General features: G+C 45.4%; 1 protein-coding gene and 1 pseudogene across 5 annotated transcripts in view; both read right to left on the bottom strand.

Moving 5' to 3' along the window:
* LOC134220370 (uncharacterized) overlaps positions 1-15,475 on the bottom strand; it is a 1,038,156-nt gene that overhangs the window by 649,746 nt on the left and 372,935 nt on the right. The window lies entirely within an intron of this gene.
* Positions 12,851-14,077, bottom strand: LOC134222007 (uncharacterized; annotated as a pseudogene).

Here is a 15,475-nt window from a genome sequence, read left to right as displayed (position 1 = left end):
TCATTGAAACTGATCATGCTTTTTATCAGGGATTGAATCCAAAGCAAAATGAAAAACTCTTACACTTATCCTCTCAGCATACACTCACTATACGTAGCTTATCGTGAGAGACGTTTTCCGCAAGTTCTTATTAATTATGATAAAGTGGAGATATATCAGCTTCCACACTGATATTCTTCCCTCCCCCTTCATACGGGAGCTTGGCAGAAGGAAGGTCGTGCGATATGTGCCATCACAAATATTGCCCTCCGCTCGCTTTCAAATCGACTTCTATAAAAACATTCTTCATGCCTGCCGTATCCTAACGGAACTATCAATTCTATACTTTCGCCTCTAATGCTATCATGATCATGTACGTCCAAGTTTGGAAGATGATATTAGCATTTCCATATCATTATGATAAAGGACTGATTCGCAACTGTTTTGGAGCTGATTTACAGCTAGAAAGTGCAAAGAATCTCTTTTGGAAAAGGCGGAGGAATTCCTGGAGGAACTTCCGGAGGAATTCCTGGAGGAACTTCCGGAGGAATTCCTGGAGGAACTTCCGGAGGAATTCCTGGAGGAACTTTCGGAGGAATTCCTGGAGGAACTTCCGGAGGAATTCCTGGAGGAACTTCCGGAGGAATTCCTGGAGGAACTTCCGGAGGAATTCCTGGAGGAACTTCCGGAGGAATTCCTGGAGGAACTTCCGGAGGAATTCCTGGAGGAACTTCCGGAGGAATTCCTGGAGGAACTTCCGGAGGAATTCCTGGAGGAACTTCCGGAGGAATTCCTGGAGGAACTTCCGGAGGAATTCCTGGAGGAACTTCCGGAGGAATTCCTGGAGGAACTTCCGGGGGAATACCTGGAGGAACTTCCGGAGGAATTCCTGGAGGAACTTCCGGAGGAATTCCTGGAGGAACTTCCGGAGGAATTCCTGGAGGAACTTCCGGAGGAATTCCTGGAGGAACTTCCGGAGGAATTCCTGGAGGAACTTCCGGAGGAATTCCTGGAGGAACTTCAGGAAGAATTCCTGGAGGAACTTCAGGAAGAATTCCTGGAGGAACTTCCGGAGGAATTCCTGGAGGAACTTCCGGAGGAATTCCTGGAGGAACTTCCGGAAGAATTCCTGGAGGAACTTCCGGAAGAATTCCTGGAGGAACTTCCGGAGGAATTCCTGGAGGAACTTCCGGAGGAATTCCTGGAGGAACTTCCGGAGGAATTCCTGGAGGAACTTCCGGAGGAATTCCTGGAGGAACTTCCGGAGGAATTCCTGGAGGAACTTCCGGTGGTACTCCGGGAGGAGAGACCGGAGGAATTCCTGGAGGAACTTCCGGAGGAATTCCTGGAGGAACTTCCGGAGGAATTCCTGGAGGAACTTCCGGAGGAATTCCTGGAGGAACTTCCGGAGGAATTCCTGGAGGAACTTCCGGAAGAATTCCTGGAGGAACTTCCGGAAGAATTCCTGGAGGAACTTCCGGAGGAATTCCTGGAGGAACTTCCGGAGGAATTCCTGGAGGAACTTCCGGAGGAATTCCTGGAGGAACTTCCGGAGGAATTCCTGGAGGAACTTCCGGAGGAATTCCTGGAGGAACTTCCGGAGGAATTCCTGGAGGAACTTCCGGAGGAATTCCTGGAGGAACTTCCGGAGGAATTCCTGGAGGAACTTCCGGAGGAATTCCTGGAGGAACTTCCGGAGGAATTCCTGGAGGAACTTCCGGAGGAATTCCTGGAGGAACTTCCGGAGGAATTCCTGGAGGAACTTCCGGAGGAATTCCTGGAGGAACTTTCGGAGGAATTCCTGGAGGAACTTCCGGAGGAATTCCTGGAGGAACTTCCGGAGGAATTCCTGGAGGAACTTCCGGAGGAATTCCTGGAGGAACTTCCGGAGGAATTCCTGGAGGAACTTCCGGAGGTCGTTCGGTCCTCCTGGTTGATCATTTCCCGTTTTTGTACCGGATGGACCCGCATTTCTCACAATTTCGTTAGTAATCTATTAAGGATCGTTTGTAAAATCTGCGGGGTGTTAAACTCTGAATGCGATCTGCAGGCGTCTAAAATACGACGTTCCTCGATCATGGGTGCATAACTGGCCAAAATTCATATTCATAAAGACATATAAAATGAGGTTATGTTACTATAAAATATATTAAGCTGTCGGCCACTATGCTCTGTAACCTGAATGTGACTGATGAATAAATATAAACACGTCCTCGCCCATTTCCACCGGCGGCGACGACAACAACCGCGTCGCGCGCGCTGCTGGATCAAGAACCGGGACCGAACCGACGCCTGTATTGCGTCATCGCAATTGGGCATCTTCCAGCAAAACCTGATGCTGTGCGAGGCAAGAGTCGGTCGCGCTGAGCGGGCGACACATCTCGCTGTGTTCAGTAGGTACAGTCAGTGGTTGATCATTGGCCTACATTCGTCGAATGAGTTGGCAGCTGGCAGAACTTCCAACTTCCAGTCAGTCAGTCAGTAAGACAGCCTGCTGTGGCAACGTTCAGTGGTGTGGGAGTCACGGCCAATGATATTCGGAGTGTATGCTTCGATGAAGGATGGACCAACGAATAATTACCGATTGAAGGTGGCAGTTTTGGAAGTCTGTTTCTAAATTTATTTTCGCCAACACATCACAGATTTGCAAACAGGTTTCATGGTTGAAGGAGGTTGTTCATTTTGATGGCAAGAAGGCCAAAGTTAGGCCAAACAAATGGGATGATTTATTTACTTTTCGATTTTGATAATTATAATATTTTGATCATGAGCTGCATAAAGTAGTGTTTTGATATAGGGGTAATGACGGCTTTTTCAGGTTTTGTTCTATTATTGGCAGGGGTTTTTTTATGACTGATTATGCTCAAATTTGGCCCAAACATTCTTTGTATATCAAAGAATATTGTGACCAAATTTCATAAAATTCGGTCGACAAAAACCCCCTGCCAATAATAGAACAAAACCTGCCAAAGCCGTCTGTTCCCCTATCTAAAGCGAGGTGAGTTGTCAATTTAGTGATTGTAGCTCATTATAAGGAGCTATCATATTTGGAGCCCTTTCAGAAACTTGACCTAATCTTTACAGCAGGTAATCTGATTCATTATTTGGTTGCTAAATCAGTTCTGTGTTTAGTTCTGACAAACAACAAAAACTTTTTTTCTAAGAATGTAATTGAATTTAGAACATCAAAATGTGTCATATTTCAAATTCTTATAACGTTGCCGTTCTTTCCAGTAACTTTACTGCTTTTCCGGGTATTCTTAATTTCATCTAACGTCGGTGGTTCAACAGCGATGACCACCGTTAACTTCTTCCTTTAGCATTAGCATTAGCATTTAGCAGTTCGCACAAATTCGTAGGTGGTACAAGCCAAGACTATTGCATGAGAGTAGCATCACTTCCATCCGTTACCACAGATATTGATTTGGGACTAATCACTAACTCTTAGATGGAAGCAATGTACTCTCCAATAGTCGAGATCTGTCCTGGCCACGTCCTTGCGAATGCTGAGGAAGGGGAAGGATGGTTTGTTGGACACCTACTTAAGAAAGATGCAGAGAACTCTACGACCTCTCATAGGTGCCATAGGTGGGATTGTGTGGAAGGTTATAACAGTAGGAATCGTTTTGGTATAACGTGAAACACAGAAAGAACTAAGATAGAAATACAAAGTAGGGAAGGGACGAACCTGGAATTGAACCCACGACCTCCTGCTTATAAGGCAGAAGCGGTAGCCACTAGACCAGCGGTTCTCAACCTGGGGTACATGTACCCCTGGGGGTACCTTCGCTGCTCCCAGGGGGTACCTCGGACAAAAATGCGTCATGGCGGATGTATTTTGATTATTTTTATTCTTAAACAGTATTTTGTGCATAATGTGCATGGCGATTAGTAAAGAAAAGATTTCTGAATCCTGCCATCCCAACCACCACATGAAGGGGTGACACAGTGTAAAAGGCTCGGAAGCCTCCTTCTAAGAGGCTCGGAAGCCTCCTTCCAAGAGGCTCGGAAGCCTCCTTCCAAGAGGCTCGGAAGCCTCCTTCCAAGAGGCTCGGAAGCCTCCTTCCAAGAGGCTCGGAAGCCTCCTTCCAAGAGGCTCGGAAACTTCCTTTCAAAAAGCTCAGAAACCTCCTTCCAAGAGGCTCGGAAGCCTCCTTCCAAGAGGCTCAGGAAGCCTCCTTCCAAGAGGCTCAGAAGCCTCCTTCCAAGAGGCTCGGAAGCCTCCTTCCAAGAGGCTCAGGAAGCCTCCTTCCAAGAGGTTCGGAAGCCTCCTTCCAAGAGGCTCAGAAGCCTCCTTTCAAGAGGCTCAGAAGCCTCCTTCCAAGAGGCTGGAAGCCTCCTTCCAAGAGGCTCGGAAGCCTCCTTCCAAGAGGCTGGAAGCCTCCTTCCAAGAGGCTCAGGAAGCCTCCTTCCAAGAGGCTCGGAAGCCTCCTTCCAAGAGGCTCAAGCCTCCTCCAAGAGGCTCGAAGCCTCCTTCCAAGAGACTGGAAGCCTCCTTCCAAGAGGCTCAGGAAGCCTCCTTCCAAGAGGCTCAGGCCTCCTTCAAGAGGCTCAGGAAGCCTCCTTCCAAGAGGCTCGGAAGCCTCCTTCCAAGAGGCTCAAGCCTCCTTCCAAGAGGCCTGGAAGCCTCCTTCCAAGAGGCTCAGGAAGCCTCCTTCCAAGAGGCTCAGAAGCCTCCTCCAAGAGGCTCAGAAGCCTCCTTCCAAGAGGCCTGGAAGCCTCCTTCCAAGAGGCTCAGGCCTCCTTCCAAGAGGCTCGGAAGCCTCCTTCCAAGAGGCTCGAGAGCCTCCTTCCAAGAGGCTCAGAAGCCTCCTTCCAAGAGGCTCAGAAGCCTCCTTCCAAGAGGCTCAGAAGCCTCTTTCTAAGAGGTCTCAGGAAGCCTCTTTCTAAGAGGCCTGGAAGCCTCCTTCCAAGAGGCTCAGAAGCCTCCTTCCAAGAGGCTCAGGAAGCCTCCTTCCAAGAGGCTCAGAAGCCTCCTTCCAAGAGGCTCAGGAAGCCTCCTTCCAAGAGGCTCAGGAAGCCTCCTTCCAAGAGGCTCAAGCCTCCTTCCAAGAGGCCTGGAAGCCTCCTTCCAAGAGGCCTGGAAGCCTCCTTCCAAGAGGCTCAGAAGCCTCCTTCCAAGAGGCCTGGAAGCCTCCTTCCAAGAGGCTCAAGCCTCCTTCCAAGAGGCCTGGAAGCCTCCTCCAAGAGGCTCAGAAGCCTCCTTCCAAGAGGCTCAAGCCTCCTTCCAAGAGGCCTGGAAGCCTCCTTCCAAGAGGCTCAGGAAGCCTCCTTCCAAGAGGCTCGGAAGCCTCCTTCCAAGAGGCTCGGAAGCCTCCTTCCAAGAGGCCTGGAAGCCTCCTTCCAAGAGGCTCGGAAGCCTCCTTCCAAGAGGCTCAGAAGCCTCCTTCCAAGAGGCTCAGGCCTCCTTCCAAGAGGCTCGGAAGCCTCCTTCCAAGAGGCTCAGGAAGCCTCCTTCCAAGAGGCTGGAAGCCTCCTTCCAAGAGGCCTGGAAGCCTCCTTCCAAGAGGCTCTGGAAGCCTCCTCCAAGAGGCTCAGAAGCCTCCTTCCAAGAGGCTCAGGAAGCCTCCTTCCAAGAGGCTCAGGAAGCCTTCCAAGAGGCTCAGAAGCCTCCTTCCAAGAGGCTCAAGCCTCCTTCCAAGAGGCTCAGAAGCCTCCTTCCAAGAGGCTCGGAAGCCTCCTTCCAAGAGGCTCAAGCCTCCTTCCAAGAGGCTCAGGAAGCCTCCTTCCAAGAGGCTCGGAAGCCTCCTTCCAAGAGGCCTGGAAGCCTCCTTCCAAGAGGCCTGGAAGCCTCCTTCCAAGAGGCTCAGAAGCCTCCTTCCAAGAGGCTCAAGCCTCCTTCCAAGAGGCTCGGAAGCCTCCTTCCAAGAGGCTCAGAAGCCTCCTTCCAAGAGGCTCGGAAGCCTCCTTCCAAGAGGCTCAGAAGCCTCCTTCCAAGAGGCTCGGAAGCCTCCTTCCAAGAGGCTCAGAAGCCTCCTTCCAAGAGGCTCGGAAGCCTCCTTCCAAGAGGCTCGGAAGCCTCCTTCCAAGAGGCTCGGAAGCCTCCTTCCAAGAGGCTCGGAAGCCTCCTTCCAAGAGGCTCGGAAGCCTCCTTCCAAGAGGCTCGGAAGCCTCCTTCCAAGAGGCTCGGACGCCTCCTTCCAAGAGGCCCGGAAGCCTCCTTCCAAGGGGCTCGGAAGCCTCCTTCCAAGAGGCTCGGAAGCCTCCTTCCAAGAGGCTCGGAAGCCTCCTTCCAAGAGGCTCGGAAGCCTCCTTCCAAGAGGCTCGGAAGCCTCCTTCCAAGAGGCTCGGAAGCCTCCTTCCAAGAGGCTCGGAAGCCTCCTTCCAAGAGGCTCGGACGCCTCCTTCCAAGAGGCTCGGACGCCTCCTTCCAAGAGGCTCGGACGCCTCCTTCCAAGAGGCTCGGACGCCTCCTTCCAAGAGGCTCGGACGCCTCCTTCCAAGAGGCTCGGAAGCCTCCTTCCAAGAGGCTCAGACGCCTCCTTCCAAGAGGCTCAGACGCCTCCTTCCAAGAGGCTCAGACGCCTCCTTCCAAGAGGCTCAGACGCCTCCTTCCAAGAGGCTCAGACGCCTCCTTCCAAGAGGCTCGGAAGCCTCCTTCCAAGAGGCTCGTACGCCTCCTTCCAAGAGGCTCACGCCTCCTTCCAAGAGGCTCACGCCTCCTTCCAAGAGGCTCGTACGCCTCCTTCCAAGAGGCTCAGACGCCTCCTTCCAAGAGGCCTGGACGCCTCCTTCCAAGAGGCTCAGACGCCTCCTTCCAAGAGGCTCAGACGCCTCCTTCCAAGAGGCTCGGACGCCTCCTTCCAAGAGGCTCGGACGCCTCCTTCCAAGAGGCTCGGACGCCTCCTTCCAAGAGGCTCGGACGCCTCCTTCCAAGAGGCTCGGACGCCTCCTTCCAAGAGGCCTTCCAAGAGGCTCGGAAGCCTCCTTCCAAGAGGCTCGGAAGCCTCCTTCCAAGAGGCTCGAACGTCTCCTTCCAAGAGGCTCGAACGTCTCCTTCCAAGAGGCTCGAACGTCTCCTTCCAAGAGGCTCGAACGTCTCCTTCCAAGAGGCTCGAACGTCTCCTTCCAAGAGGCTCGGAAGCCTCCTTCCAAAAGGCTCGGAAGCCTCCTTCTAAGAGGCTCGGAAGCCTCCTTCCAAGAGGCTCGGAAGCCTCCTTCCAATAGGCTCGGAAGCCTCCTTCCAATAGGCTCGGAAGCCTCCTTCCAAGAGGCTGGGAGGCCTCCTTCCAAGAGGCTCGGAAGCGTCCTTTTATAGGCCTCCATATAAGAGGCTTGGAATTCTTTTAAATGGCTGAACCGTCGTTTCAACATGCTTAGATGCCTTCTGTCAAGAGGCTCGGAAGCCTCCAATCCAAATTTTCTCAAAGTCTTGTAAGAACCCGAGTAGCACACTTGTTGCAAGTCAATTGCCGCAAATCATATTAGGTCCCCTAAGTTGCTGCAACCAAATCTGTTCAAAAAGTGCTACTTGGAAAGCTTGATGTATAAACATTATATAAACTGGAAAGTTCCAGTTCCGCTTTTCAAAAATCTTATTATGAGGGGTACCTCAATAAGTGCAAAAGTTTGAAGGGGTACCTCTCAAGGAAAAGGTTGAGAACCGCTGCACTAGACCACCGAGCTCGTCTCGCCGTTAACTTCTTCCTATCTCTTAATACCTACCGCGTTGCTTCTTAAGGGTAATAAACTTGATTACTAATTTGTTCACGTTGATTCGGTAGACAACACAGTAGCGTCGCGGTGTCACAAAATATAATAAATTTAGTAAAGAGACTTTCCGAGGGGTGTTCAAACGTAAAATGCCATACGCAGTACACCGTGTCGATATAAAATGCTACAAATCGTTATAAAACCCCATTTTGATACTTGAGTTCGAAAGTACAGTTTTGAAAAATACAATTCAGTTTCTTAAAATTTGTTAAATTAGTGTATTTTTGTAATATTCGCACCCCTTTGCTATCGTTTTCAGGCATTAGTTACTTTTTGTGACGCAAGATGGTTTGATTGTGCTGCCACCCATCAACACGATTTCAAATGCAGAAAAACTATATTTAATAATCATTTTAATAGCACTTTAATAAATTGCATGATAGTTATTTGTGCAGCTAGTTGCAATTTGATTTTTTTCAGCACGTTTATCCAACAAGGCTTTCCAAACTGGGTAAATGATAACTGTGTGAAACAATTTAAATGGGCTTTTCCCTGCTCCAGAAAATAAAATAAAATAAATAAAATAAAATAAATTCTTCTTTGTTTCCGCACCGTATAATAGGAAATTAGCACCTGATGATGGATTTTCCTCCGATTCGTTATGAGACTACTGTCATCATTGAAAAGTAGACAGGCAGTCACGGCGCAAGTGAGTAAACAGCTGACCCATCTTCGACGTTTGATGTCACAGTTCGAGTACCACAATTGATGTATCGCTGTTTTCAGTAGCACAACAGAATGGGGGAGTATACTCGGTAGACGTGATCGAATGCAGACATCGACGCATTTTGGGTTGAAACGCACAGTGGATAGAATGTTTGCAATTTCAACTCTTATTGTGATAAATGATGGACCCTATTTTCGAAAAACCTCAGTCAAAATCCAGCATGCGGCACCACTCGCCTTAGTTACCATTTTTGTATTCGTATATCATGAGGGTACCTCTATGCTTTGGGAAGTTGAGACACCGTGTATAGGTAGGATAAGAAAGGGCCAGCTTTACTGTAACGAATCTATTGCTTCAGCCCCTTAACTAATAACTGCGAAAACACTCAGGCAGATTAAGTTTCGTTGCAAATGATTATTTCCATATAGTAGGTGCAGGTTCTGAAAACAAGTGTTTTTTCCTGATATAACTATGACCAGTAAAAATGTTACATCCGTCCTACTGTGAAGAATGTGCGCCCGTACGAAAGCCATCGAAATCACTTCTCGTTCGACAAAATGACCACATGCAGTTGAACTGACAACACCCAGAACTGCACTCACTGGTGCTTGTCTTGATGACACAATTTGTCGCCGGCTTGGCATTGTCTCACGGGGGACCGCCGACTGGCACTTTCCAGCGCATTTTTCATCGCACAATTGTACCACCCACCAGTACGTGCACCAGTACGTGCGTCAGTGCAATGCAAATGGGGGAGCTCTCGTCTCCGGATACCAAATAGGAATGCGTTGATGTGTCTATTTTCTTTACGGTTCATCAGTCGCATCCTCGGCTGTATGACTTTTGTTATATAAAAGTGCAATATAATGAAAAAAATTTCTTGTTGAACCATTTTGCGGTTTTGTGCTCATAAAGTTCATCTGCTTGTTAAAATTGTGACATTTCTAATCCAACATTACATTTATTCACTCCAGACACAGGGAGACCTGAAATAGAAATCTAGAAAACTTCAACGATAGTCCAGTTAACATTGCTATGGTATAATGAAATTTATGCCTCGTGTTTGTATACCAAATGAGGGAATTGCCTGACTGCACGATTGGTCAAATGTGAATGAGTCGAGTCAATGGATTGTTGTTTTGAACGGCTGTGGATGTTTCTCTAACGGCTAGACACTTTGGCAATCGGCAACTGCGCAGAACAATTTAAAAGCAAACACATGTTTTGCTCTTGTCTCAATCTTTTAGTCGGTCTTTCAAAAGATATGGTTGAAAGGTAAGATGTTGAGTAACATACGTGTGAACATTTTAGGCTTTCGAGTCGATTAGTTCCGGAAAGAGTTGCTTTGCAAAGTTTAGCTGAATGCAAGCTGTTAAAGTATTTTTTTCATGCTTTTCATTGTTCTCAGCTATTATATTTAATGGAACTATACAATATTGGATAAAGAAAATCAAAACGTTGCACAAATGTTGCCTTACTTATCATCATCGTGCATTTCATTATTTTCTCAGATTTGAAAACTACAGAAGATATTGCAGATGGATGGAGTAAAACGATTGTCTTGTTTTAAGCTAAAGATTTTAAAATGTTGAGATCCTGTAAATAAAAAACCCTGATTAATCCACCTAGCGGTAATGGTGCCTTTCTCGTGCATTATAGAAATAGTATTTTGGCCATTACTCTTGAGCCCATAGTCCGATCTGCCCAATTTTCAATAGGAAGCAATGGTAGAGTATCTTGCGTCGAATGCAATTTGTTGCGAGTAAATCGACTAAGGATATGTGCCTGAAAAATGAGTGACATTTTTTTACTCAATTTTTCTATAAAAAAGTGGTATTTTGGCTATAACTTCCGAGCCCATAGTCCGATCTGACCAATTTTCAATAGGAAACAATGGCAGAGTATCCTGCGTCGAATGCAACTTGTTGCGAGTAAATCGGTTAAGGATAAGTACCTGAAAAATGAGTGACATTTTTTTCTGTAATAGAAGTGATATTTTGGCCATAGCTTCCGAGCCCATAGTCCGATCTGACCAATTTTCAATAGGAAACCATGGCAGAGTATCCTGCGTCGAATGCAACTTGTTGCGAGTAAATCGGTTAAGGATAAGTACCTGAAAAATGAGTGACATTTTTTTTTGGGTGGGTGCGCACAGACGAACACACATACACACACACACACATTCACACAGACATCACCTCAATTCGTCGAGCTGAGTCGATCGGTATATAACACTATGGGTCTCCGGGCCTTCTATAAAAAGTTTGTTTTTGGAGCGATCATATAGCCTTTACCGTATACTTAGTATACGAGAAAGGCAAAAATAGTGATTTGAAGATTGGTTTTTAATGCAATTCACATTGAAAGGGCTCAGAGGTTTTGTAATCCATGCCGAAGCGAAAGACTATTCATACTCTCAGAATTCTGGGACGAAACGGATTTTCGTTTTTTCTGAAGTTTCGCCGGATGAAAATTGGTTAAGATTTGGAATGGCTTTGGGCTTAACGTCGGACTTAGGGTGGATTGCGATTCAGTTCAAGTTGAATTTACGTTTAATTTGCATCAGTTTCCGGATTAAACCAAGATAAGGGTTTGGAAAAATATGGATTGAGTTCAAATTGAAGTTGCATCTTATTTGAATTGGGTTTGGATTGAATTTGAATTGGATTTGGATTGGATTTGGATTGAATTTGAATTGGATTTGGATTGGATTTGGATTGGATTTGGATTGAATTTGGATTGGATTTGGATTGGATTTGGATTGGATTTGAATTGAATTTGGATTCGATTTGGATTGGATTTGGATTGGATTTGAATTGGATTTGAATTGGATTTGGATTGGATTTGGATTGGATTTGGATTGAATATGGATTGGATATGGATCGGATTTGGATTGGATTTGGATTGGATTTGGATTGGATTTGGATTGGATTTGGTTCGGATTTGGATTGGATTTGGATTGAATTTGGATTGGATTTTGATTCCGATTGGATTTGGATTGGATTTGGATTGGATTTGGATTGGATTTGGATTGGATTTGGATTGGATTTGGATTGGATTTGAATTGGATTTGGATTGGATTTGGATTGGATTTGGATTGAATATGGATTGGATATGGATCGGATTTGGATTGGATTTGGATTGGATTTGGATTGGATTTGGATTGGATTTGGATTGGATTTGGATTGAATTTGGATTGGATTTTGATTGGATTTGAATTGAGTTTCGATTTGGATTTGGATTGGATTTGGATTGGATTTGGATTGGATTTGGATTGGATTTGGATTGGATTTGGATTGAATTTGGATTGGATTTGGATCGGATTTGGATTGGATTTGGATTGGATTGGATTTGGATTGTATTTGGATTGGATTTGGAGTGGATTTGGATTGGATTTGGATTGGATCTGGATTTGATTTGGATTGGATTTGGATTGGATTTGGATTGGATTTGGATTGGATTTGGATTGGATTTGATTGGATTGGATTTGGATTGGATTTGGATTGGTTTGGATTGGTTTGGATTGGTTTGGATTGGTTTGGATTGATTTGGATTGGTTTGGATTGGTTTGGATTGGTTTGGATTGGTTTGGATTGGGTTGGATTGGAGTTGGATTGGTTTGGATTGGTTTGGATTGGTTTGGATTGGTTTGGATTGGTTTGGATTGATTTGGTTTGATTGGTTTGGATTGGTTTGGATTGGTTTGGATTGGTTTGGATTGATTTGGATTGGTTTGGATTGGTTTGGATTGGTTTGGATTGGTTTGGATTGGTTTGGATTGGTTTGGATTGGTTTGGATTGGTTTGGATTGGTTTGGATTGGATTTGATTGATTTGGATTGGATTTGGATTGGATTTGGATTGGATTGGATTGGATTTGGATTGGATTTGGATTGGATTTGGATTGTATTTGGATTGTATTTGGATTGGATTTGGATTGGATTTGGATTGGATTTGGATTGGATTTGGATTGGATTTGGATTGGATTTGGATTGGATTTGGATTGGAGTTGGATTGGATTTGGATTGGGTTTGGATTGAGTCTGGATTGGATTTAGATCTAGATTGGATTTGGATTGGATTTTCATTGTATTTGATTTGGATTTGGATTTCAATTGGGATCGATTTTGGGTTGTATTTTGATTAGGTTAGGATTTAAGTTGGATTTTTCATTCGAAATTGTATTACCTACGTAAATTCAAGTTCATATTTTGTCATAAATCTTATTCTTTTAACGTGTTAGTATCTTTGTATGTTTGTAGTTCTAGACAAAGAATCAGAAGGAATTAATTTTGGCTGTTACGCCCTTTTCAAATATTGGTCTAGAGTTATCCACCTCCTATGTAAGCATCCATGATAATGTTCAAGGACAAATATTAAAATGACGAAAAAAATCTATGTTTGCTCCCAGTTCAGGCTTGTTATTTGATTCATTAATCGATATGTTCCTAATCATACATTAAAGTTCTTGCAAAGGTTCCTCCTCGCATTCGCTACTGACACTTGGAAGGCGAGTAAAACTGACGAGAGTAGCATTTCAACACTTCTTCCAGCTTTTTCCAGCGTTTCCAGCAGTCACGATCTCTAGTCAAATAGCAGCCGTTCCAAAAGGTTTCTACCATAATCGTCATGTGCGAAGGAGAATACTTCGTTCACCATCTGCCCTCGAAGAGTCCGCATCGTCCAGCCATGTCCGTGGTGGGCTTTGCATTTCCAAACGTTTCACTCTACGAGTTCCTGTGGAGTTGCTGTCGGCAACCTCGATGACGATTTGCTAGAATCAATAAAAAAAAATCATTGATGTGATGTAGATATCATAGGAACAATCCATCTACCTGCTAAATGCATAATTCAAGGCTTGCGCCACCAGATGTTTGGTCGTTTCGTTCCGTAGAATGTCGTGAAGACGTTCGTCGGCATCCAAGCTGTTCAACTGGGCCAGCAAACTTGGCCGAATCAGAGCAAATCGAACCAAATTCATCACATCGCTAACACATTCTTGTCGGTTGTCCCAGTCTTCCAGTAGCCAAAGGCAAGCTGCGTAGAAGACGTCCGTTTCGGAAAACACTGAGGTAGCTCGACTTCAGCAACACGCTCAGATCATCCAAAGGCATCTGCGTGTATTCGCCGTACAACCAGAGGCAGGAAGAAGGCACAAATCCTTTTCAGAAGCATATTCTTCAATATTTGATGATGCTGTGCGGCTTCGATGTACAGGAAGAAAGCCGATCTTCGACCAACGCCTCGGTATACGTCGATAAAATCCAGCACTGATCAACCAAATGCTTAATCCGAGGTATTCCGCCGCGACCAACACCTCACACAAAGTGCTCCCGCTGGACGTCTGCTTGGCGGCCAACATCCAGTCGTAGATGATGGAACGCACGCGGGAAACTTTTCTCCGGGAGCACCACTACGCGTTCATTCTCCAGCTCGTCGAACGTTCCCGAATAGCTTTGGAGCAGCAGCGAATGGCAGTCGAAAACGGGCTCGATCCGGACGTGAATATTCGGTTTGCGGAGGCTTTTCAACCGGTGATCGATTAGGTCCAGGTGGCTAATCTTTTCGTGAAACTCGATTTCGGCCCAATGCTCGGTGTGATTCGGAACGTAGCCGAGCTGAATTAAGGACGGAACATTTTCACGGTGGGACATTTCTGGCTAATTGGATTTGACAAGCTGGATTGACGAAACATGATTTTTTTATTGCGGGTTGCTGTGATTTTTTATTCGGCATTAATTAACTTGGAATTAATTCTCATCCTGTGAAAGCTAGTGGAACAATTTATTTACCTGTTTCAGGTGAAACTAGCGAGAAATTCAATAAAGTGCTAGTAAGGAAAGGTGCTAAAAGGAAAGGTGTATTGGTTGAAGATCAAAAGCATCAACTTGATTCAGAACCCTCGCCGGGCTGATGTTGAGTTGATGGAGAAAAAGTTGAATAGCCAAATTTGGAATCTATCAAAAAGTGGTATGAAAATCGAAAAAAATAAGACTATGCCCGCTCAAAGTGAGCAAGTGATATGTCGGTAGAGGATGGTTTATTAATGTTGATGATGATGATGATGTTCATGAAGAGTCTCACAAATGAAGTCCCCTTTCTTCCACTGCTCTCATGGATTGTCCTTTTTGAATTATCTCCAAAAGGATTCCTTTATGGACTCGGAAGCTGTCGAACCGCTATACTGTTTTACGATCTTACTGATTGCTGAAGGGATAAAAGTATCTTTAATATCGATCCACTGGGGAGATATAAAGGTCGTAAAGTTCCCCAAGCGCCCGCATCCAACGGAAGATGGATTTATGCGGCAGAGCGCTTTTCGTCTGGCGCATTCGTCGCTTATTTTTATCGCTTTAATTACCCTCCACAATCAATTACGCAACCACACAGGCGGGCCATGAATAGAATTCAATCACGATCAATTAGTGCTGCAGGAATATTGCCGCCACTACTGTTGTCGTCATCAAAGCTGATTCAACGGAAGCAGCACCAATCGCTATGCACGACGCGGATTTCGTTTGTGAGTGGATTCAAAATTACCTGGATTTTATGGCTAATTTATGAGCAGTGCATGTGCCACTGTTTTGGCTTCGTGTTACAGATCAAAATATTGGGCGCAGATCGAATTGTGTAATAAGGTGTTAGCTGCATCGAGTTATTACTTACGCTAAAATTGCGGAATTGAACATATTCTGCCAAATAAATACAAGTCTATAAAAAATTGTACCATTTTGTAGCAACTACTTCCATCCCCAAGCTTGACGATATGAATAAGATGCTCATCATCTATCTTAAGACGAGTTGGTACTGTTTCTTTCAATTCCACTTATTTGTAACTACAGTGAACTCTCCTCCTACAGTGAGTGGTGAGAAGAGAGTACTAAAAATGTAAGTGAGTATTGAGTAGTGAGATGTATGCAGTAACATGTGAGTAGTGTAAAGTGAGAAGTAAAATGAGAAATGAGAACCAAGTTGAAAAAATGAGATGTGATATTTGCAAATGAGAAGTAGGATGAGTAGTGAGATAAACAGAAGTAAGAAGTGAGAAGGGAGATGATAATTGAGAAGTAAGAAGCGAGATATTAAGAAGGAAGTAAGTGATGTGATATAATACACAA

This window comes from Armigeres subalbatus, chromosome 3, assembly GCF_024139115.2.
Source record: "Armigeres subalbatus isolate Guangzhou_Male chromosome 3, GZ_Asu_2, whole genome shotgun sequence".
In the NCBI taxonomy this organism is placed as follows: Eukaryota; Metazoa; Arthropoda; class Insecta; order Diptera; family Culicidae; genus Armigeres; species Armigeres subalbatus.
Note: the sequence above shows the minus strand (reverse complement) of the source record. Positions and strands in the feature narration are given on the sequence as shown.